Source organism: Erpetoichthys calabaricus, chromosome 16 (genome assembly GCF_900747795.2).
Source record: "Erpetoichthys calabaricus chromosome 16, fErpCal1.3, whole genome shotgun sequence".
NCBI lineage: Eukaryota > Metazoa > Chordata > Cladistia > Polypteriformes > Polypteridae > Erpetoichthys > Erpetoichthys calabaricus.
Genome location: NC_041409.2, coordinates 28863727 through 28887721, shown reverse-complemented (window position 1 = coordinate 28887721; position 23995 = coordinate 28863727).

Genomic DNA, 23995 nt, shown 5'->3' with positions numbered 1-23995 from the left:
AGAGCTTCTATAAAAAGCCAAATTCCCTCTGGGAGGATTTATTTGTGTATCTAAAACTAACATCTTTGCTGCAGCAATGCACAGAATAAGGAACCTCGGAATACTGACTTAGAAGACAGAGTTTGGATTGCGGGACTGAATATAAAGGTGAACAACTCTGTTTTTACCCTTTCAGAAAATCACCGGAACTGACAGGGATAATCGTGATTATTAATTTTTCATCTAGTGCTTGATTTTTCCAATTTGCTTCATTGAAAGCAAAGAAAAAAAGCCAAACAAAACTACTGAGTGAATATATGAAAATTATATTATATTTTTACATTCAGGTTTTGGGTGGCATGATGCCACTTCACAGTAATGAGACCAGGGTTCATGTGCTGGGTCCCCCCCATGTAGATTTTGTATGTACTCCCCGTGTCTGTGTGTGTTTCCTCTCGGTCTTCCAGTTTCCTCCCACAGTCCAAAGACATGCAGGTTAGGAGCGCTTTGAGTAGTGAGAAAAGCGCTATATAAATGCAAAGAATTATTATTATTATTAAAGAGGCCCAGTGTGTGATTGGTGTGTGTGTGTTGTGTGTTTACCCTGTGATTGTTCCTGCCTTGTGCCCTGTGTCTGCTGGGATAGGCTGCAGCCCCATGCGACTCTGCTTAGAATTAAGCAGGCTTTGAAACCGGCATGGCGAGGTACTCAGGTTTCAAAGAACATATTTGGTCTTTACAGCCACTCTTTATGTCACAATGCTATACGCATAAAACGTATAGGCCCATGATGAAGAGTTATGAGTTCAAAATGTCAAGATAAAAACAGTGAAGCCAATGATTATTGAAACATTTCATTGGAAATTCCTGGCATGTATAATGCAATCAAGTCCACTTTATGTGCCCTTCATATTACTACTCCATGCCCTTAGGATTTTTCTCTAACTTTCAAACTACTGTCATTGCAAGATGGAAGCTATAGGGAGCTGTCAACAATCGAGACAAGATTGCAGTTGAAATCTTTGCATTTATATAATATATATTCTGACACCAGTATGATGCTTCAAGTAATTTAAGTGTAAAAAAGATAGTTCATTTCTATTCATACTGGGACTGTTAAATCCATGCATGGTAAACAACTGGAAGGCATTGCGAGTTGTTTTATGCACCCTTGAGGATAGCAGGGATTGCACATACCAATCATTTAATGATTTAGTCAGCCAAAAATCTATAAAGCATCACCGTGGCAAAATGTTCAAAATGCTTTCATTTGTACCCTTGAATGAGTTTTCTCTACATATTTTCATAATTGTTGCTATAATCGGTTTATAAAGAGCAACATTACTTCCCCTTCACATTACAGATGTATGCAAAACAACTGTAAACACAGAGTACCCCTAGGACATCAGCTCTTCATGCAAACATATTAGTACAGCAGCATACGGATTCTAAGCTACAGATGTCTGAATATTGCTTCATGCAAAAAAGTATTGCCATTGGTTTATGAGGCTGCACAAAATTATTTCACAATAAAATAACTTGTTGGGGGGGACACTTTTCTAAAAGGATGAAATGATCCCATTAATTGGGGCTGCTTATAATTTCAATTCAGCATTTTTCCAGTCATTTAATGACAAAAATGTATTAAAAAGAAAATAAGATGATATCATTGTGCTGTCCTCTCTGCCCAGCCCATAGTGGAACTGCACATTTTGTATTCATGAGCATGATCTTAGCTGAAGTTTAGGCAGGTTAAAGCTAACATATTAATAGAGGGATTCCTAATTATGAGGTTGTCTGACTGTGGAGATGGAGTCAAAAAGGTGAAGATTGTGAGCTAAATTACAGACCAATTTTCAACATCCAGTTGAGTAACACGTAGCCTTAACACCCAATGGTCAAACATGGACGTTTTTGAAAAAGATTTTAAAAGATGTTGTAATATTGTGGATTTTTTTACATTTCACAATATTTGTTTATCTCCCTGAAGAGCCTTGAAGCCACTTAGCAGAAGTATAACAATCTCATAACCCCAAGGCTCCTCTACACCTCTGTAAGCCCTCACACAGACAAAGCCTTCTGACTTCACGGTCTGGAGCTCTGTATCAATTCTGCACAGCACACAGACATAGTGTCTCTTTATCACTTAGACACTATGTGATGATTTACAGTATATACACTTACAGTAAACAGGTTGATTCATATAGCACTTACTCATTGGACTTCATTATTGCTGTTTTTATTGGCATATAACAGCATTTATTTCACAGACACTTCAATATCGGCTTTCCTCTCTCTTTTCTATAAACTGGCTAGTTCTGCTAATTCATCAGAAAACATTAGCAATAGAAATAGTTTTGTCACATCAGTTGCATACAAAGCATTTGACTATACTTTCCAAAAGAATATAAAAAAACAAGGGAGGCAAAGGCACCCAGGCTGGCTCAGTTGTATAAGGCTTTCAATCCCCGGATCATGTTGAGGTGTGTGATACCCGGTTTGCCTGCACCTAGCATACTTCCTTGAACCTGGGACATCAATAGTCATGTAACAAGGATGGACTAAGCATTCCACAAAAATAAAATAATAACATCATCAATAAATCAATCCAGTAGCAGGATAAAAATCCAAGTTAAAATACAGTCAGGACTGGAGTTCTAAAAACCTCTCATGAGCCTCTGTGTGTCTATCTAAATTATGACACCACCTTATCTCACTCTTTTTGGTGTCCATGGGGAGGCCTCTCAGCATGGAGAGACTTCCTCCAACAAGCACAGTCAGCTTTCTAACTGGCTAGTGTCCTCGCCGCCATGCCTCCGTGTCCGTGATTCTGTTTTGCTTTGGGCGCCACCATTTTCTGAGTTCGACACTTTCTCTTGCTATTGCAGTTCTCCCAGGAACCTTTGGGAAAGCATGACATCTGACATCATAATGTGCAGCAGCATTTATATTGTAACATACAAACCCACTGCATCAAGTTTTAATGAAATTAAGTCTTTGTGAATGTTGTTTTTGGTTAGTGATTACGACTGGAGAAAGACTGGCTTTTAGGTGTTCAAACTCACTTCATTATTTTTGACCATGTCCCCATTTTCTAGACCTTTTCATAACATCTCTTCCTATGTCATTGAGACAGAACAAAGGGATGGTGCGATTGACTCTATTCTTATCAAGTTTATCAGGTAAACAAGTGTGTCTTCAAGTCATTTCCTGGGGCTTGCAGTCTTTTTAGGTCCTTTTGTCTCCTGTAGCTCTTTATGCCATTTCAAGCTTTGTGTAAAACAACAAGGCCACACACGTTCACTACAGAAGTGGAATTTAGGAGTCTTATGTATTGCAAAAGCCCATATCTGCCTGTCTGTCTGTCCGCATAGAAGTACTCGGCCCCAACGGGGACCAATTTTGTTGAGATGTGGTACACCTTTTCTCGAAAGAAATTTGTTGAGAAAGTTTCAGTTTCATTCAGATATCACTAACAGATTGCACTCTATGAAGTTTTAAAATTTCTAAACTTACCATTGAAACGCATTGGCAAATTTGTGAGCTCATAAATCTTAAAACGGAGAAAAACAGTGCCACTTCAACCAAGAATTAGTTTACTGTTTCAGTTTTATCTTGAGAGTGGTTTGTTGAACTTATACATATATTTTGTGTATTTTCCTCTTTTACTTGTCTGATAGCCACTCGGATGCCCAATGCAAGTGCGTCAAACGCCAGGCAGAGCTCCTTCTCCAGCTGCATTAGTTAAGTTAACTAATAGAGTACAAAAAAGTCACTTCTCTAAAAATAAATGGAAGGGTAAAGCAACTATTTGAGCATAGGTAGGACTGCTTTGATTAAAAAAATATTATCTTCAGATCATTACCAACCTGCAACTAAATGTTGCTTAAACAAATTAGTAACACAAGAATGGTGCAGCTGCCCTAACTGATAGAAACACAGGATGGGTTTAGAAATGGACAGTGGTGTCAAGTGGTGGGAGGCTATAGTGGCTTAAGCCACTGATCTGTCATCCCCAGGTATACACGAACAATCATGGCAAGCCCCCAATCTTCTTGCCAATTGTGTATCATTTGAATTCCTGTTAAACTATGCATCAGTTCCTTTCCAACTTCTTACTTAGTTACATAATTGTAACATTTAACATAATTTAAATGATTGTGTTTTAACTAATATTAATAGCTGCACACGGTGGTGCAGTGGTAGCGCTGCTGCCTCACAGTTAGGAGACCTGGGTTTGCTTCCCGGGTCCTCCCTGCGTGAAGTTTGAATGTTTCCTCCCACAGTCCAAAGACATGCAGGTTAGGTGTATTGGCGATCCTAAATTGTCCCTGTGTGTGCTTGGTGTGTGGGTGTGTACCCCGTGGTGGGGTGGTGCCCTGCCCGGGGTTTGTTCCTGCCTTGCGCCCTATGCTGGATTGGCTCCAGCAGACCCCCATGACCCTGTGTTAGGATATAGCGGGTTGAGTAATGACCGACTTAATAGCTACATGGGGAACTTACTTCAGTTGAGTATTGATACGGAATTTATGCTAGTATTGGTCATTTTGTATTAATAGATATTTTTCAAATACTATTTGTTGGATACTACTATATTGGGTATTTTTTCAGAAATGTTATGTTTAAGAAAACTGAACAACAATTAGTCACAGACTCACCACCAGTAACACACATCAATCGATGCAATTTTCACATCACTTGAATTGTAATCTACTGGGTACTGAGTATGGGTCACTGCTTTTTGCAGATGATGTTGTCCTGTTTGCTTCATCAGGCCGTGATCTTCAGCTCTCTCTGGATCGGTTCACAGCCGAGTGTAAAGCGGCTGGGATGGGAATCAGCACCTCCAAATCCGAGACCATGGTCCTCAGCCAGAAAAGGGTGGAGTGCCCTCTCAGGGTTGGGAGCAAGATCCTGCCTCAAGTGGAGGAGTTCAAGTATCTCAGGGTCTTGTTCACGAGTGAGGGAAGAATGGAGTGTGAGATTGACAGGCGGATTGGTACGGCGTCCATAGTGATGCAGGCTCTGCATCGGTGTCTCGTGGTGAAAAAGTAGCTGAGCCATAAGGCAAAGCTCTCAATTTACCAGTCAATCTACGCTCCTACCCTCACCTATGGTCATGAGCTATGGGTAGTGACCGAAAGAACGAGATCACGAATACAAGCGGCTGAAATGAGTTTCCTCCGCAGGGTGTCTGGGCTCTCCCTTAAAGATAGGGTGAGGAGCTCAGAGTAGAGCCACTGCTCCTCCGCATCGAGGTGGCTCGGGCACCTGATCAGGATGTCTCCTGGACACCTCCCTGGTGAGGTGTTCCAGGCACATCCAACCAGGAGGAGGCCCTGGGGAAGACCCAGGACACGCTGGAGGGACTATGTCTCCTGGCTGGCCTGGGAACGCCTTGGGATTCCCCCGGAAAAGCTAGAAGAAGTGGCCGGGGAGAGGGAAGTCTGGGCATCTCTGCTCAAGCTGCTGCCCCCGCGACCCGACCTCGGATAAGCGGAAGAGGATGGATGGATGGATGGATGAGTATAAAAGCTATTGAGCTACCATAAGCCTGTTTGTTCTTTATTTTGCCTTATACAATTTCTCGTATTAGGAATTTGTTAGTTTTCGCATACCCCTTGGGGTCAGAGCACAGGGTCGGCCATTGTACAGCACCTCTGGAGCAATTACAGGTTAAGGGCCTTGCTCAAGGGCCTTCAGAGTAGGATCTCTTTTTGGTATTGACGGGGATTTGAACCGGCAACCTTTGGGATACCAGCGCAGATCCTTAGCCTTAGAGCTACCACTTTTTTGTGCTCTGTTTTAACTCCATTGTAAAGTGTTGCGTTAAAGTACATATTTAATGTAGTCTACAAACACATGAAATTGATTATATTATTCTATTACAATTAATAATAATAATAATAATAAATTTTATTTATATTGCACTTTATATTTTAGCAATCCCAAAGTGCTACAGAGTAAAAATAGAATAATAAAATAAAAAAGAACAGAAGAGTCTATAAAATACTTTAACAAAATGACTTTCTAAAAAGATGAGTTTTTATGTTTCGCTTAAAGGCCTCAGTCGACTGTGGGGCTCTCAGGTAATCAGGGAGGGCATTCCACAGCCTCGGTGCCACCGATGAAAACGCCCTGTCACCCATGCTGCTGAGCTTAGTTCTGGGGACTTGAAGAGTGTTAGTGAGTACAGAGCGGAGGGAACGTAAGGAGTTATGGGGGGTAAGGAGTTCCTGTAGATAAAGAGGGGCATGTCCATAAATGCACTGATGGGTAAGAAGGGAGACCTTGTACTCTATTCTGAATGAAACAGGGAGCCAGTGAAGGGTTTTCAGGATTGGGGTGATGTGATCATACTTTCGCACCCTCATCAGGATCCTGGCAGCGCTGTTCTGAATATACTGGAGTCTCTGGATACTCTTGCCAGGAATCCCAATGAGGAGTGCATTACAGTAATCCAGCCTGGAAGAGACAAAGGCATGGACGAGCTTCTCTGCATCTGCCAGGGTGAGTAATGGGCGGAGTTTGGCGATGTTCTTGAGATGGTAAAAAGATGACTTACAGAGATATTTGATGTGGGTGTCAAAAGTAAGTTGGGAGTCCATTCTAACACCCAAATTAGTAACAGATGTGGAAAGAGGAATATTTTGGCCAGAGAAAGTAATACTGGTGATGGTAGAAGAGCGAAGATGATGTGATGTACCAACTAAGATGGCTTCTGTTTTGGATCTGTTCAACTGAAGAAAATTGAGCCTCATCCATGCCTCTATCTCCTCCAGGCAGGTAGACAATGTAGATGTTGGCAGAGGAGCAGTAGAGGAGGTGGGAGTAGTCCTGAGGTAAAGCTGAGTGTCATCGGCATAGCAATGGAACGATAAACCATGTCTGCCAATGACAGTTCCAAGGGGGAGCATGTAGATAGTAAAAAGGATAGGGCCCAGCACAGAGCCCTGTGGAACACCACAGGCGACGTTGTGGGTGTGGGACTTTGCGCTGCCAAGGGCGACATGCTCAGTTCTGCCAGTCAGGTATGATGTAAACCAATTTAGAACAATTCCTGAGAGTCCAATAGTGTATTGCAGGCGGTGAAGAAGGATGTTATGGTCTATTGTGTCAAAAGCAGCTGTCAGGTCAAGGAGGATAAGTAGTGAAGGTGAACCAGTATCTGCCGTCATCAGAAGATCATTGGTGACCCTGACCAGGGCTGTTTCAGTGCTATGGCCAGGGCGAAAACCAGACTGAAACTTTTCAAACAGATTGAATTGAGTAAGACTCACTGTCACAAAGCTATTTAATAAACAAAAATGTATTAAATGACTCTCGGATGAAGTAAATAAAAATGTAAAATGCTCCATCTTTCATATCAGTTAACTTAGTCACCAAACGAACCTAAATGTTACACCATGTGTCTAACTTATGAAGTAGAATAGGAGGTAAGACATGTAGCCTTGGGTGGCTGAACTGTAACTCAAGTAGCTCAGCAACTGCAAGCGAAAGGCCCTGATAGTTTTAAACAGAATTTGAGACTCTTGCTGTTGTCACAGGCATTGCATTGAGTGTGTCTGAGAAAGATCAGACCAAAGGGGTGCAGAAATGCCCAGCGCCCAACCTTCTTCTAAACCAAAATAGAACAACGCCCCTCACTTATGGCGTCTCTGATGAGAACTTTTCACTCCATAGCAGACATGGTAAGGACTGAAGACTGATCACATCAAATCACACCCAGCAAAATATAATATTTCTGGATATATACTATTTGTCTGATTTATTGGGTTTTCTTTCTTTTCTTTTTTCTCTCTTTTTTTTACTGTGTGGATTATATTGTGCTAAACATAATTTTCAAAAAAACACCTGAAAACATACTTTATGGTACAATCAAATAATTTTTCATAAATCATAAAATCAGTCTTCTTTACTGTTGCTTACAGGTGAAACAAGATAAAAACGAAATGTCAGACTAATGGAACTATGTTATTTATTTCCAGATTTTTTTTGCCCTGCCACTATTTCTGTCATAACTCCATACAATGACAGATCATCGTTATTGCTCTCCTTTTGTCGTATGGTTTTCCAGTAATGACAAAATATGTCTGTGCTTACTGAATAAAGCTGCAATGGTAGATGCTATTTTTTTTTATTGTTTTATTACCAGCATGGGGGCAGCATTACTGTTTAAGGTGTTTTTGTTTTAGGAATGCCCCGTGGTATAATTGCATCAGTCTGGCTTTGCCACATCTATGTGTATGCTCTTTAAAAGAAAGACTTGCCATGGCCTTCTTTTTGTTTTATAGGAGAATTTGTCATCTTATCTTTTGTCAGTTCCATGGCCAGGTTAACTCCTTAGAGTGGCACTAACACTATTTTGATTTTTGTGAATGTATTGTATATCTTTTTATTGGAAAATGTTATCTAAGAATGTATTATGGGGTGAGGTGCAGAACGAATGGGTAAGGTATTCATTTCAAGTGATAGTGTAGCTCAGTGTGTTGCTTTGCTTACTCACCATATCTGAAGTTTACATTTGAACTTGCCTACTGTGTGCAGTTTGATTGTTCTTCCTTGTGTTTTGTTTCCCTCTTTTTCAAGTCTTCACCCAAAGTTCAAAGATATGTATGGGGTGTAATGGCTGAGCAAAGGGTGCACTTTAAACCACTGGATTGTTGTTTCATTTCATACTGTACATTTGACGCAATGTACTGTATGACCCTGAAGAAGCCACCTACTCTATACTTCATCTGTATTAGTAAGTGTATTGAATTTTAATTTATCCAAACTTTGGTGAGTTAGGGCAGGTTAGCACTATGTGATTTTAGGTGGAGTTGCCAGCTTCCAAGTGTTTTTTCAAATAGGCCCAGCATTGCAAGAACATCTTTGAGGGTTATAATGTTTCTCACAAGGTACCTTCTGTCCCAATCCATGTGGTTTACGAGTTCCAAATTGTTTTTTTGAAAGTTCCAGGAATGTTGGCAGTCTGTTTGAGTTTATCAAGTGAGAGAGGTTCTGCAGGCCAATTCTGTATTTCCATTCCCATTGACTAATCAGAACGTGACTTTATGTTTAAGAAAGTGGACATATTGGTCAAATTGTGGAGAAAGCACCATCCACTGAATGAAATTACCTTCTGAGAAATATCATGATTGGGTCTTCAAAGAAGAAATGCTGAGGAACATTAGCCAGCAGCTGTGTATTCCTGATAGCGCTGCATGTTTTACTTTTAACAGATTAGATTAGATTAGATTAGGTTAGGTTAGATTAGATTAGGTTAGATAAATTGCTCATATTTATCCCAAGGGGAAAGTTAAATGCATACAGCAGCAAAAACATAAAAAACAAAGATACAGCCTCACAGGACAAATAATACAATCAATCAATTAATCAACAAATAAATAAATTGTGCGGGAATACCCAAGTGAAATTTAAAGTGTATAAGCATTTAGTCTGAGATGTCGGTAGAAAGCACTGAATTGTCTGACAGCAACATGCAGAAAAATGCTTTTTAGCACACCATGGTGGAATGGGCTTATGGCTAAAAGTGCTCCAAGACAGCGCCTCCTGGAGGGGATGAAGGAGATTTTTCATAATTGCATCCAGTTTTGCCACTGATGCTGTAGTAACTTTTTCCAGATAGCAAAAGAATGAAGAATCCAAGAGATAGTTCTGCACAATGAAGTAGGCCTGGTAGACACAGTGTTTGGAGAACATGTCTTCAAGAGAATGGAGAAGCACCTTGATAATATTCTCAGCACTCTTCTCTGCCATCTCTTGCAGTCGGACATGCTGCTATTGCTGTACCAGACTGTAATGCAGCTGCTCTGAAAACTCTCAATACATGGTGAGAAGCGCGGAGGGGAATGTTGTTTGCTGTAGCCCCCTCAAAAAGTGTAGTCTCTGCTGAGCTTTTTTAATTAAGGAATTTGTTTTGTCTTGGTAGAGTAATGTATTGCTGTACTTTCCCCTATTGTATTATTAATATGTAGCCTTTGTCGGAATGCCTCTAATCTCACAGATTTACCACTGTTTATAAGGGATTATAGTATATAACTTATCCCCACCTTCCCTTCTATATCTATAGGCAATTAGGTATAGTGAAAAGACAAGCAGGAGTTAAGTTACACATAAAATAATGTATTATTGGTAATATTCATAAATAATAACAATATGCAAAGTACATTTGAATATTGGCAACCATACAACCTGATTAAATGGTGATGTGTAGTTTTAGGCGGCACACAGACTTGTAGTTATTTAAAATGTCTCTAGTTAAGGCATCATTGGTGCTCAGCTTTCTTCAGAACAGGCCGCATGCCTGTTCAATATGGCTGCTCTTCATTGTGTTGTCTTCATCATCAGAGCTTAGTAAGAGATGCTTCTTTCAGATGTTAGTAAGAGAGAGAGAATGTGGTTGAGCAAGCAGATTTATAGATTCTCTGTCCAACCCCTACAGCCAATAGGACATCATGGTACTTAAAAGCTTCTGATCCAAGCCAATTCCAAACAGCCATACCTCAGACCAATGGGGGAATACAACATGTTAAAACCTGCAACCCAACCCCCCCCCCCCCCCCCCCCCCAAGACCATATGTTAAAGTAACCTGGTTTCCTTGCAGGGATTGAAAGACTTTAGCAGAGAAACACTCGCCAAACTGGTTTAAAGCACACCCCCCCAACTCTGTCGTAAAATTCAAAGATACTCAGTCGTAAAGGGGGGACAAACACGAATGCCTCTCACCAAAGTAACACTAAATTACATTGCTTTGCCTAAATTACAAATAAAGACATACAAAATATTTATCAAGTTATATGCAAAATCTCACATCACAACAGAAGTGGTATTGTTAGTCCATGTAATGTCCTCAGTCATGTGCTCACGGAGACGCTTGGCACATTTTACCATCTCCATAGCAGAGTCATTGATGCCAACTGGGTTGTGATCACAGCAGTTATTTTTTCTTTTCTCTGAAGTTGACAATGTACTCTAGTCCTAACCATGCTGCACCAAATGGTCAGTTGTTCCTCCTCCTCTCTATATCCTCTACAAACCCTGGACAATCATATCATTGGTAAACTTGATTATGTAATAATAATTAGAGATGTGTGTGGCTGTGCAATCAAGAGGTAGTAATCACAGAAAGTTGGTTGTTTTATTGTATTATCGTAACCCTAGATATACGTTTGGTCATTTTTCAACTGGTTAATACTTTTTAAACAGCTACTGCCTTTACGGCACATACATAGCTTTCCATGCTCTTTGGTCTTTTGAGCCAATCCGTGTAATGTAAATGCCATCCACAAGGCATTTTCTTCAGGGTCTCCACTGCGTTCCTATATAGTGGATGTGAAGTCAGCACAGCTTTGCCGCCTGTTATGTAGAATCACTGAATCTTTTGGAGAGCTACACTTTATTTTATGGATAGCTTCAGATGAGAACTGGTGCTTTAAAGTGCTCTTATCTTGACCTGTGGATGTGTACCTGACATCTTAATCTTATTACAGATTGGCACAGATTAGCCTTTGAAGTTGTTTTACACCAACGAGTTTAAATTAGTGCTCTCATTATCATTCAGTCACATCTAATAAGTGCACCTCTTATTAACTTTATAAACACCTAAGCATCCCAGCCAAGATTTAAGTGTTCTAAATGTGAATTGTGAATTTTCTGTAATACTTAAGACCGTTCTGTGAGTGATGCCTGGCTTTATGCCAGCCAGCAATTACAGTAAAGGCACGGTTCTACAGACGCACATTTGATCTTGTGCTTGTAAATGGGACCAGATTGTTACCATTTGACTTTGTTGGTCATAGAGCAGGTATCACAAAGTCATCACTGACATAAATTTTCATGCCTCATCCATCATCACCAGCTCCCTTTTTAGCAGGGGAGTAATAGTTTGATGTCAGTCCTTTAAAAATATTTTAACAAAATGTGTTAAATATGAATGTCTAAAGCATTTAAGATAATGGAGCAACCTGAATAAAAGATTTGTTCATTGCTGTTGAGGAAAATTTTAAATATAATGTGCAGAGTGAGAGAATCTTATCATGTATTGATCGTGAGTTTTAAATAGGCTAAGGAAAAGTAATTATTAACAAACTTAACTAATTACAGTCAAGTGTATGTAGCGGGACCTAAAGGTCACATATCAGGATAATTATGAAATAAATTACTAAGAGAGCTTATTCATTTGTTCTGCTCTGTGTGCTCGGAATTCAAACTGGACAATGAAATTCCTTTTAAGGGTGGAATGACAGCTGCTGCCTTTCAAATTGCATTCCCCAGAGGAAAAGGATTGAAGTAACTTGACCCAATATACTAACTAGGCAGGACACGCACAAGAAAGTGATAAAAAACACATGATGCACACATGGACTGACCAATGAACAGACTGCAGGGTTTTTGCTTTTCTGAATAAATGCCATAGTGAAGTTGAGTGAACAGTCACTCAGATATTGAATTTAATAAACTGGTAAACTATACAAATTGTGTGAAGAAAACAGACAGATAAAAATGTATTGTGAGTGCTACAGGAGATAAATGGGCATCCCAGAAGGTGAGTCCTTGCTCAGATGGGACACCATGATAAAAGAAACTGGTAGGACAGGCTCTTTGTCCGGAAGTTAACAAGAATCCTCACTCAGCAGGGAGACCAGAATGTTGGGATGAGTAGGAGCAACAGCAGCATCTGGGTACTGTGTCCTCTGATATGCTAGAGCACAGCATCCCTGGGATTCAGGTCTCTTTCAGATACCCCAAGGTCATCATAAGGATTCGGAATTCTGGAATAAAACCCTTTTGGGTTATGTGGGAACCACCATGGGGTGCTGCAGGAGGACTCACGTTAAGGGACTCACATCTGACCCAAAAGTGCTCCCGAAGTAACTATGACCTAGCCCCAGAAGTACTCCGGAGTCAAAGATCAAAGGAGCTGCTTCACCTTGACCAGGCAGTCAGAGTCTGGAGGCGGTGGGCAAGGCTTGACTGGAGGAGTGTGTACACTCTTAAAAATAAAGAGTGCCAGTGCAGTCCTTCAGAGTGATGTCATAGGGTAACCATCCACATGAAGGTTCCAGAAAGAATCATTATTTATTAAGATCTGTAACAGGCTCCATACACTAAGTAACTATACCATGAAGTCATGATTTTAAAAAGACTCTTGCTTACAATAACACAGACTAAGTCCAGGTTTACTTAATTTGTTAGTGTCCTTCTAGGTAGCCTACCATACATTAACGATTTCAGTCTTTTTTCTACATACAGTGGAACCTCGGTTCCCGAACATCTCAGTACACGTACAAATCGGTTTACGACCAAAAAGTTCACCAAACTTTTGCCTCGGTTCATGACCACACACTCGGTAAACGAACAAGCCAGTTTCCCTTTTTGTTTGTACATGTTTTCACTTCTGTTTACAGCGATCGGTTCGTAGCGTGCATTGTTGCAATGTGACTTTTCTTGGTGGTTTATTAAATTACGGATTTTTTCAATTCATTTGTTTCCCTGTGCTTAAAACTCATTTAAAAAAAAAGTGTTTTTAGCCAGCAGTTGGTAGCGCTATAGCGCGAACTATTGCATTGTTAGTTTTCTCTGTCGTTCAAGGTTTTCTCAGTGTTATTCAATGTTTTTACATTTAGTTTACTATTACGCTGTGCATTCTATGGTTTAATTAACTATATTTGTGCTTATATATATATATATATTTACATACAGTTCATATGGTCTGGAACGGATTAATTGTATTTACATACAATCCTATGGGGGAAATTGCTTCGGTTCACGACCAAATCAGTTTACGAACAGAGTTTTGGAATGAATTATGGTTGTGAACCGAGGTTCCACTGTATTAGGTTTTTCAAAGCAGAAAGAACCAAATTAATATGCAAAGAACCCTTCTCAGAATAAAATGGTGCTTTGTCAAACAATAGTTCTACGAGGAGCCACACAAGCCTGTAAAGAACACTAAAATACCATTAAAGAAGTGTAGTCTGGGCTTATTATTCTTTGTTTGTCTTAAGCTGTGTGGAAATAACTTTTATTAATAAAAAGGATGAATATTTGTACTTGTGACTGGTTTAGGTGTGATTGTGTCTGGGGTTTGTGTCTTATTATAATATATCATCTTTTGCTGTAACAACATTAAACTATCCATCCATCCATCCATTTTCCAACCCGCTGAATCCGAACAGGGTCACGGGGGTCTGCCGGAGCCAATCCCAGCCAACACAGGGCACAAGGCAGGGAACCAATCCCGGGCAGGGTGCCAACCCACCGCAGGACACACACAAACACACCCACACACCAAGCACACACTAGGGCCAATTTAGAATCGCCAATCCACCTAACCTGCATGTCTTGGGATTGTGGGAGGAAACCGGAGCGCCCGGAGGAAACCCACGCAGACACGGGGAGAACATGCAAACTCCACGCAGGGAGGACCCGGGAATCGAACCCAGGTCCCCAGGTCTCCCAACTGCGAGGCAGCAGCGCTACCCACTGCGCCACCGTGCCGCCCAACATTAAACTAGAAAAAGAAAAATAATTTACAATACCTTGATTAGGAGAATTTAAGTGTTGGTTTGCTAAACTAAACTGAGAGTCAGTAAACAAGTCTACAGTATCCAAATGTATCAAAAGGACAACCATTCCCATAGAAAGAAATATGCTAAGGTCAAAGGTTTAACACAAAAATCCCAATAATAAAGTCCAAACTTGGTACTCACTTTGTGATTAGACTTTCAACAGACAGAGACTCACCCTTAATCCTTGTGAAATGTTACAACACAAAGAAATCAAGGTTAGCTTTTGGTGGCAAACCGCAGCTGCCATCTTTTGTGGCACACAAAAAGATCTGACAGGTAAAGTATTTTTACTACCTGACTTTGTCATAAACCACTTAACATGTTGACAAAATGACAACATCAAGAGTAATCCTCAATAGTGGACTTAATTAAACCAAAAATGTCACAAACATGGTGATAGTGAGGAAAGGAGAGTGAGCTGTCCCACGAGGAAGAGTGTGCTGGAGAAGACAATAAGGGGGAGAATAACTGAGGAACAGAAGCAACTGGCAGAAGTCCCTTAAAGGCCCAGGACTCAATAACTAGCGTGACAATGAAAAACATTTTAATATGAAGCTTACAGACTAAGAATTTGTCTTGCCAAGCTGTAGTTGCAGGTTAAGATGCTAAATGTTAATAAACAGTTAAAAGAAAAGTCATCATTTTTAGTCACAATTTGACAGATACTCAATATACTATTAGATACTAAAACAAAAACATTATGTTAAATTGTGACAGGAATGTAAAGGTACAGTGCTTAGAAAAATCAAAAAATTATGCACATAAATTAATCAAAAAGACATAATAGATAAAGGTATTTCCAATCTGATGATTTAGCTGCACAGGGCCAATACGGCCAAAATGCTGCCATCCTAACCTTCTTTTCTGTTTTTTTCAGCATGGAAATGTCCCTTACCACTCTTTTTATTTTTGTAGATGCACACTGAAGCAACCTTCACTACTCCATATAAATTATTCAGACATGTGTCCAAAGTTAACCTTACTAATGTATTGTGTGCATGGAATGGAATAGTGTTATGAAAATTATTACAATGCCATTACTAATTAAATATAAAAAATAATGAACACTTAACTCATCTGCATAGTTTTTAATTACATTGTACTTTTTGGTTTCTCTTTTTACAGCTATTCATACTGCATTCTTTGTATTAATTGTTAGACTTTTCTGTGTCATATCACTTCAATGAGGTTGTTTTTGTTTTTTTTCATTTTCTGAACCCGATGTATTTCAAGTTAGAGTGACAGGAAGCCAGAGTCTTTCCTAGCAGTTGTTTGTACAATGCAATAGCCAGACCTGGGTGAGATGTCACTTATACTGGGACACCCGTTTTTGCATAGGAGTGGAAATCCGGATTACCTAGAGGGGTACACAAGTAGCAGAGGGAGAACATGGAACAACTCCACGCAGACGGATCCAAGCTATGATTCAAATCCAAGAAACCAGAGCTGAAAAGCAGCAGTATTAATGTGCCACTATATTTTGTATGCCAATTCTTTATCAAAATATTTCAGCTTTTCATTTTAAGTAGTTTTTACTGTTCCTATATATAACATATGTTATTATACCTATGCGCAATTGATGGACAACACTTTAGATATCACAAATTTGAATTTCACAAGTATATTCCCAAGCACCGTATAGCAAAAAACTAAAAGTGCAATGCATTTAATTATTAGGGTTATTATATCACCTATATGCATTATGAAATATATTCCAATAGATGGCGTATCACATTTGTCACTGCCAAATGGACAGAAATTAGTTTATACAGGTTAAATCCCGTTTATAGCGAATACCGAAGTAAAAAAAAATTCAGAATAAGGAATACTTTTTTAGACCCAGACAAACATTCATAGAACTTCATGTTAAGTGAATCTCGTTTGAACAAAATGTATAACGCAAGTTTTTTCGACCAAAAATGGTCACTGAAGATAATAATGCAATACAAAAAAATACTTAATGGCCACTCCTTACACTTTCCACGCAGAGTCTCGGGAACCCTGCAACAGATTGTCTCAAAGAGAGAAAGCTACGAAATTTACAGTCTCGGGCAGCCTTGGACAGGCTCGGCGAGAGTGTAGGCACAACATCGTACACGCATAGCCGAATTCTGAGTCAGTGCTCCACCGAGCGTCCGTGTGGGTAGTTGAGTTGTGTGCAGATACTGTACTGTTTGAGTTTTATAGCTCTTTTCACATTTTTCTTTGATATGAACAAAAAAAGGTGAGAAACGGCATCAGTTTACGCTGAAAGTAAAATTAACAATCCTGTGAAAAAGTTGATTGCAGAATGAGAAAAACGACTTGGTGAAAGCATCCATAATTCATACCTGTATGTCTACTAAAAAAAGTTACATCTAACGTCTCATTTTCATTCTGTGTTCATACCTGTATTTTTATAAAAAATACATCTCATTATATCTAAAGCATCTATATATCTAAATACCAAGAATAATTGGATGCCAACTGTGCAAAACCCCAATTAATATGTTACCACAAAAGGTTGAATAAGGCTTTAACAGAAAGGAGCACGCAATGGCACAAAAACGATCAGCAATTTGCTGTGATGCTAAAAGCTTTGAAGCGTCCTTTTGACCTTCATCGTGGTTCACCGAGTCTGAACTTAGATGCCATCTCTTACGAGTATTCCTCCTTTATGCTAGCCAGAACGGAGGGGCGGGGCTTCTTTGCCTCTGTTGCCCTCAAGGGGCGGTTTCTCGAAGGCTGTGAGGGAAAGAGAAGACAAGATTGTTAGAGACAGTTCCACGTCTTGTCCCGGGATGGCACCACATACCTTAGGTGAACCTGGCAGGCAATCCTCTAGCGTGCATGCATGACAATAGATATACTAATTTTTTCTGTTTAATTTTTCATTTATTAAGTTATCATTTCAGTTGGTTTATTGCTGCAATTACATGTCATTTGCCATAGGATTTCCAGCAGCAGTACTCATGTTAGTGATGTACCCTTTATTGGAATGAAAAGTCATTGTATTTTATTACTTAAAGCATTGCAAAGTAAATGTCAATGGATTGAGCATCACAAATGTTAACCTGTAGTATGCACAATAAAATGTAACTGCCAGACAGACAGAATTCAAGATTTATACTGTATATAAAAGCTAAAGGGTTGTGTCTGTCTATCAGTGTTCACGTCTTTTCTTAAAGCCAACTGCATAGGAAAACTGATTGAGAAGGTGACAAGAGGCAAACACTGATCGTTCAGTATGACTCCAAATCTTTGTCTCCCCAGTTCACTACCACTGGAACTTCCTAGTTAGTGGAGATGATGACAGCTATGGTCGATTTCTCACCACTCTTGTCCTGTCTACCTCTATAGGCATCTGCAGGGATGCATGGAGTTGGACATCCACCATCCCTCAAGCTCCTGCAAAGCTTTTTGGATGCCTGTGGGGCTTTGTTCACATGTGGCCGCTCCAATACAATCCTTAGAGTGCCGTTTTCTTCACTCCTTATTGGGGGCCCAACCACACTGCCTTCTAATTTCCCCATGCTTCTCTCTTGCCCTCTCCAGTTTCCCTTACAAAAATTGTTATTCTCCAAATATTCCTCCCTTGTACTTCTCAGACTCTCCTTTTCAAACTGTCAGCCATGCAGGTACACAATTACGTGCCCCAGTGTGCTAATGAGGCAATCAGCTAGAACCCTACACATCCACACATGAATGCATGATCCGCTGACCACCTCATCAACACCCTGGAGTTGCTACGCCAAGCTACTACACACCTGCATGCTGACCCCTTAAGCTTGCTGTACTGTATTTTCTAAAAATTTGCATATACACAGATCTTGCCTTATTACACGAACATGAACCAAATTGCAAAAGCTTATTATGTGATAGGAAGAAAAATGACAGTTTTGATATTTGCTACGCAACAAACATAAGCACAAACAATCTGCTGACCCTCATTAACTATTGTGGCTTGGATCTTGGATCAAAAGTCTGTATGTTTTCTGCATAGCTGCAGAACTTACTTATCCATTTTCCCAGCCTTCATTGCACTTACAGCTGTGAATCTGTTCAGTATTATTTGGTGCACTGTATTAATCCCTGAGGGGAAACTGTCTTTTGGCATTACCATTGGGTCATCTATTGTACAGCTCCCCAGAGTAATTTTCAGGTTAAGAGACTTATTGAAGGGCCGAGCAGAGTAGGCAGCACAGACCCATCCTCAGCTACAGAGCCAACACTCCATCTACAGCTAATACAGTATAATGGGGTCCAAATTTCAATTCCAAGTTTTAAATGGATTTACACATTTTAGGCAGTGAATACAATTTGATTGCTTGTCTGTGTGCATGTCTGTGTGACTCTGGGCTTGATAACTCTGAAAAATGAGCCACCCTATCTGAATGAAATATGGTACAGTTATTATTGTAAGAAGCTTATTGATTTTGAGTTAAATCACTCAAGTAGATTTTGTTCTAAAGAGATAACTACAATAATACTGTAGGTATATTTAGTATAGTGACAAGATCAATATTTTGGTCTGTGATTTTCAATGCAGTTCATGTTTTAAGCATCTTCGAACACAATTTAGTCACTTTTGGAGTGATTTCTATCTGTGCATGTGCATCTGTATGTCAGAATATGAATTGTTTCTTTGCATGTATTTGTGCCCAACATCAGCACAATTGGATAAGGAGAAAATACATTTTTGTTCTACAAGATATGACTCTTCCATTTGATTCCACATAATACATACAGGTAATATTCTAATGCTAAAACTCATGTGCTGGAAAAAGCTGACTTTTATTTATTTATTTTCATCTGTGTGCTTCTTTCACTCTTGAAATCAGAAATGAATTCAGGTAACAGGTTGATTAAAATGAACCTTTCATTGTTTTTAACTCTGTTGTCTTCTCTATTGCCTGTGTATTCTGATCATATTCAGTTGTCAGTAAATGCTTTGTTAATTTTGTTTACTGTTTGTTCATAAGGCCCAAACAAAGCATTCACGTTCTGCAGCTCAGCGGCACATGCCCACCTATAACAGCTCAGTTCTGTTCAGTGCTTTACAACCAGCCAGGCTGGAGAAGAATCAAAGGCCACTCCACGTGGGCATATGGTTAGTTACAAGCAGCCGTGATTATGTTTTGCATTCATTCCAGAATTCTACTTCCACTTGGGCGTTTCTCACTTCAGCAGGGAGCTTGCAAGTTTACAACAACTCTTCCTTTGTTATAATGATAAGTACTTTACTCGGCAACCTGAAGCAATAACTAGGATGAGCGAAAATTAGTCCGTTTTTTACAGATTTGAGTGGATAAAACAGCATGGCTGTTAAGGAGATTTTGTCACTTGTAAGGAATCATTGTGGCAGTCAGTTCAAATGAAACAGTATGAAAAAAACAAAACCTTTTGCTCTTGAAGTGGAGAGGCTACTGTCACAAAAGCAGCTGTCCAGGGATATCTAAGAGGCACTTGGCATTTTTTATGAGAGCATATTGAAGAAATGAAAACTGCCAAAATGTATGTATAGTGTTATATGTTAGTTTAAAAGGTAAGACTATACAGCAGCTGCATTTTAAACTAGGGGCATTGTGAAATTTGATTGGAAGTGATTAGTTTTGTTTGATATCTGACAGATACATTACCTTTACCAGGAAAGTGAAGGTGAAGCAAAGATGCCCCTTGCACAGTATTAAAAACACCTGATCAGTGAGTGGCACCATGTTCATACCTGATGCTTTGAAGTGACTAAGCAGTAGGACCACATCCTTTTCTTGTGTTGATATTTATGTTAAAACAACCCAGTCAAACTGTATCTTTTTATGTAGGCTGACTGAAAAAGTGGTGGCTTTTGGCAATGAAAGCTGGTTCTTGATTTATTTTTATTATAGTGCATCCTAACTGGAGAAATGGGTCTTGGAGCGCTGAAAAATCCTACTTCTCAGTTGCATTTAGTGGTGGCGGCTGTTGTCTCACAAACCACCCATAAGCAAGACCTGCTCTTTTGCACACACACAAAGTGTGCTCAAATATGTTCCTGAAAATCTGTAGAGCCTCATGAAGCTCTGCAATGTCAGCTTGACATCACAGAGCTGTAGCAGCCATGCACAGAACATTCATGCATGCATACTCCAAGTGTACTCTAGTCCCCATTTTACACTTCTGCCCATTCTGCTTTGCGTACATGTTACTACCCAATGAAGTATTCGCAATTGAGATGTACATTAGTGGCCCATAATGAGAATACATTTTCATATTCTGGCTAAATGCATGTGTAATTAGCCATGTGCTGCAGCTATAAGTCATACCAAGCCTTAAAGGAGCCCTCCCTCTTAGTCAGAAAACATATGAAATAATAATAATAACAAAAGATTTATTATTAGTATTTTACAGGGTGTTTTTATTTTCTTGATTTAACAAAAAAATGCAAAGTATTCGCACCAATGCATCATAAACAAAAAACATTCTAGCTCAACCTGGAGCTGTAACTTCAAGCCAGTCTTGCACCGTTGTTTTGTGGCACCGCCAATGTGTGCCCCAAGATTGGAACTCTGTAAGCACAATGAGATAGATAGATAGATAGATAGATAGATAGATAGATAGATAGATAGATAGATAGATAGATAGATAGATAGATAGATAGATAGATAGATAGATAGATAGATAGATAGATAGTAAAAGATGGGGGAGGGGGGGCACTCTGCCCAAAAATCTCACACACACAATCCTTCCTTTCCCCCTCCAGGTGAGCTGTGTCTTCTGCCTCCCGGCTCACTTTTATGTCAGAACTGAGAGTACTTTTGGTACCGGGGCATAGCCTGACAGTAGCATTTCCATGTCAGATGGAAGTCTCCTGAAGTAGGAAGTCCCTTTCCTTGTAGTACCATCTGGTGACACTCAAGGACCCTGACAGGATTGTCCCTCAGGGCTATATATATATATATATATATATATATATATATATATATAGCCAGTTTTTGGCAATTTGTATCTGCGTCATTTGTTGTTTAAGGCACAGTGTTGCAGTGGTTAGCATAGCTGCCTCACAGCTCAAATCACATTTTTGGCCACAATAACCAGTTCAACATAATTGGCAGACCTTTCCCTAGCCATCAGGGTCAGGTAAAGTAACATTGCACCACTATAATCCACTGAAAACTAGTTTGGTTTCCCCTTCTCCATTGACTTTAAAGGATTTCACTGAGATTCAAGTTCAATAACTTTTCTTGGTTCGACAAATTCATGGCGAAGCTAAGTTCATGGGATTATCTCAAAGTTAGCCTCAGTCAAACTCTCTATTACTGTGAGGGATGTGTAATAATTGATGATTCTGGACCCAATCACAAACAGACTAGACACACAAGGATGAGGGTCTGGAGTTTGCATGTTGTTCCCATGTCTGCATGGGTTTTTCTACGGTTACTCTGACTTTCTATCGACATACCAAAGATGTGTGTGCTTGATTAGTGACTGGAAAATGTGTCCATGTGAATGTCAGTGTATGTAAGAGTGGTCCTTGCTTGTAATGAAAAGTTTCTTGCTTTGCATCCAGGGTTGCTAGGATAGGCTCGGACCTCCCATAACTCTGAATGAGATTAAGTGAGTTTAAGAATGTTATGTGATAATTAGAAAAATGGATTCTTAAGTTTCCTAAATGCACCTTGTACCCCTTAGTCAGCAAACAGCCCAGACCCACTTTAAAAATGCAGTAACTGGTAGTTACAGGGTCATAGGTGTGGAGTGACTTTTCCCTCATCTACTGTTTTAATATTGAACTTTCATCCTGTTGCATTATAAAACACTAACTACCCTTCGCTCTGCTGTAATGATTTCTCTAAGAATACACATAATATCAGAGCGTCTGACCTGACCGCACATGACTCTGCTTCAGCAGCCCTGTTTATTTAACATGAGTAGTTGTGTAAGTAGCAAGACAGGACAGGCAGGAAATACGGAAATAGACAAGTGCACAGACATCCAAGAATGTGTTTATTTTTCAACATTTATCTAAACAAACAATTTCCATGAATTGTCAAACAAACCATGTTAATAATCATAGAACAATGCTATTTGTGTTTACTCTTTGTCTTGTTTATGTATATTACGTCTTAATGAGCACTGACATTCCATGTTTATTATAGAATTAATAAGGCTAGACTAACTAGAAAAGCAAAATAGATAACTACTTATTAAATGTGAACATTTACAATGTAGTTATGTGCTGGATGAAACATTTAATTTTTCGCACAGCATTGTATTGTGCACATTATCAGTTATATTTATTTTTTAAAACACTTTAGGTTCTGCCAAAACGCATTTATTACTCATTTACTCTTACATTAACATGACCTTAACCAAGGCTTCATGACACTTATAAAACATCAGTAGACGGGTTATTCATCTCTGTGCAATGTGACATATTGACATGGTGGTTAAACTTACTTGTTAATATGAAGGATTCACAGATTTTATATCAAATATTTAATACAAAGAGAAATGTGTCTCACTTAAGCCACCTTAGATCACTCCAAAGTGACGTTTTGTTAGTAGGCCACATTGCAGAGATGAATAAACACTTTACTGATGCTTTGTTAAATGTTATGAAGACCCAAAGAAGTGCATGTTAAGGTCTTGTTATACTGTATAATAGTTGTGACCACAAAGGGGCATTGCAGCACCCCAAACACAACCTCACAGACACAGTGAAAAATGAATATTTATTGAACAGAACACCTTTAACAGGTTTCTCTCTGTGAACACAGCACAGCAGTATAATCATTTCTCTCCTCTCTATCTTCTTTCTCCACTTCTCCCCAGCGAGTGCCAAGCTCCTCTCCTGACTCCAACTCATACTGAGTGAGGCAGAGCTATTCCCATTTTACAAGACCCAGAAGTACTTCCTGTATGGGGGCATTGTCCATAGCAAGTACTTTTTGGTCAGGTGGAAGCCTCTCGAAAGTAGGCATTACAAGTTCCGGCAGCACCCACAGAACCCTACAGGAGCAGTCCGTGGGACTACAGTTCCCAGCATGCTCTGCGTGTGTCTGTAAAGGTACTGCAGTCCAGGGATGCTGCCATCTTGTGTCTTGGGGAAGTGAATAGTTCATATAAGCTATCCTGCCATGTTGTCGAAGCATGTTGGGTTCCCGGCCAGATAAGGAGCTTTGACTGAGTCCTTCCAGGATGCCAACATCTTTGTTGCAGTGTTGGGACTTTCTACCAATCTCCAGAGAGAGGAAGGGCATTTCTTGTCCATTTGCTGGCTTGGTCTCCCTGCTGTGTAAACAATCTTAAACCATCCCAGTCAGGATGATAGACCATGTTTGATGTCCTTTACGTACTAAATGAGTAATAGATGCATTTTTGCAGCACCTAAACTGAAATATTACCTGTTTCTCATTATGTGTAGTTAGTTATTATATACAAAGCTTTTTACTTTCGGTTAACAATTCTACTATTGTCTCAT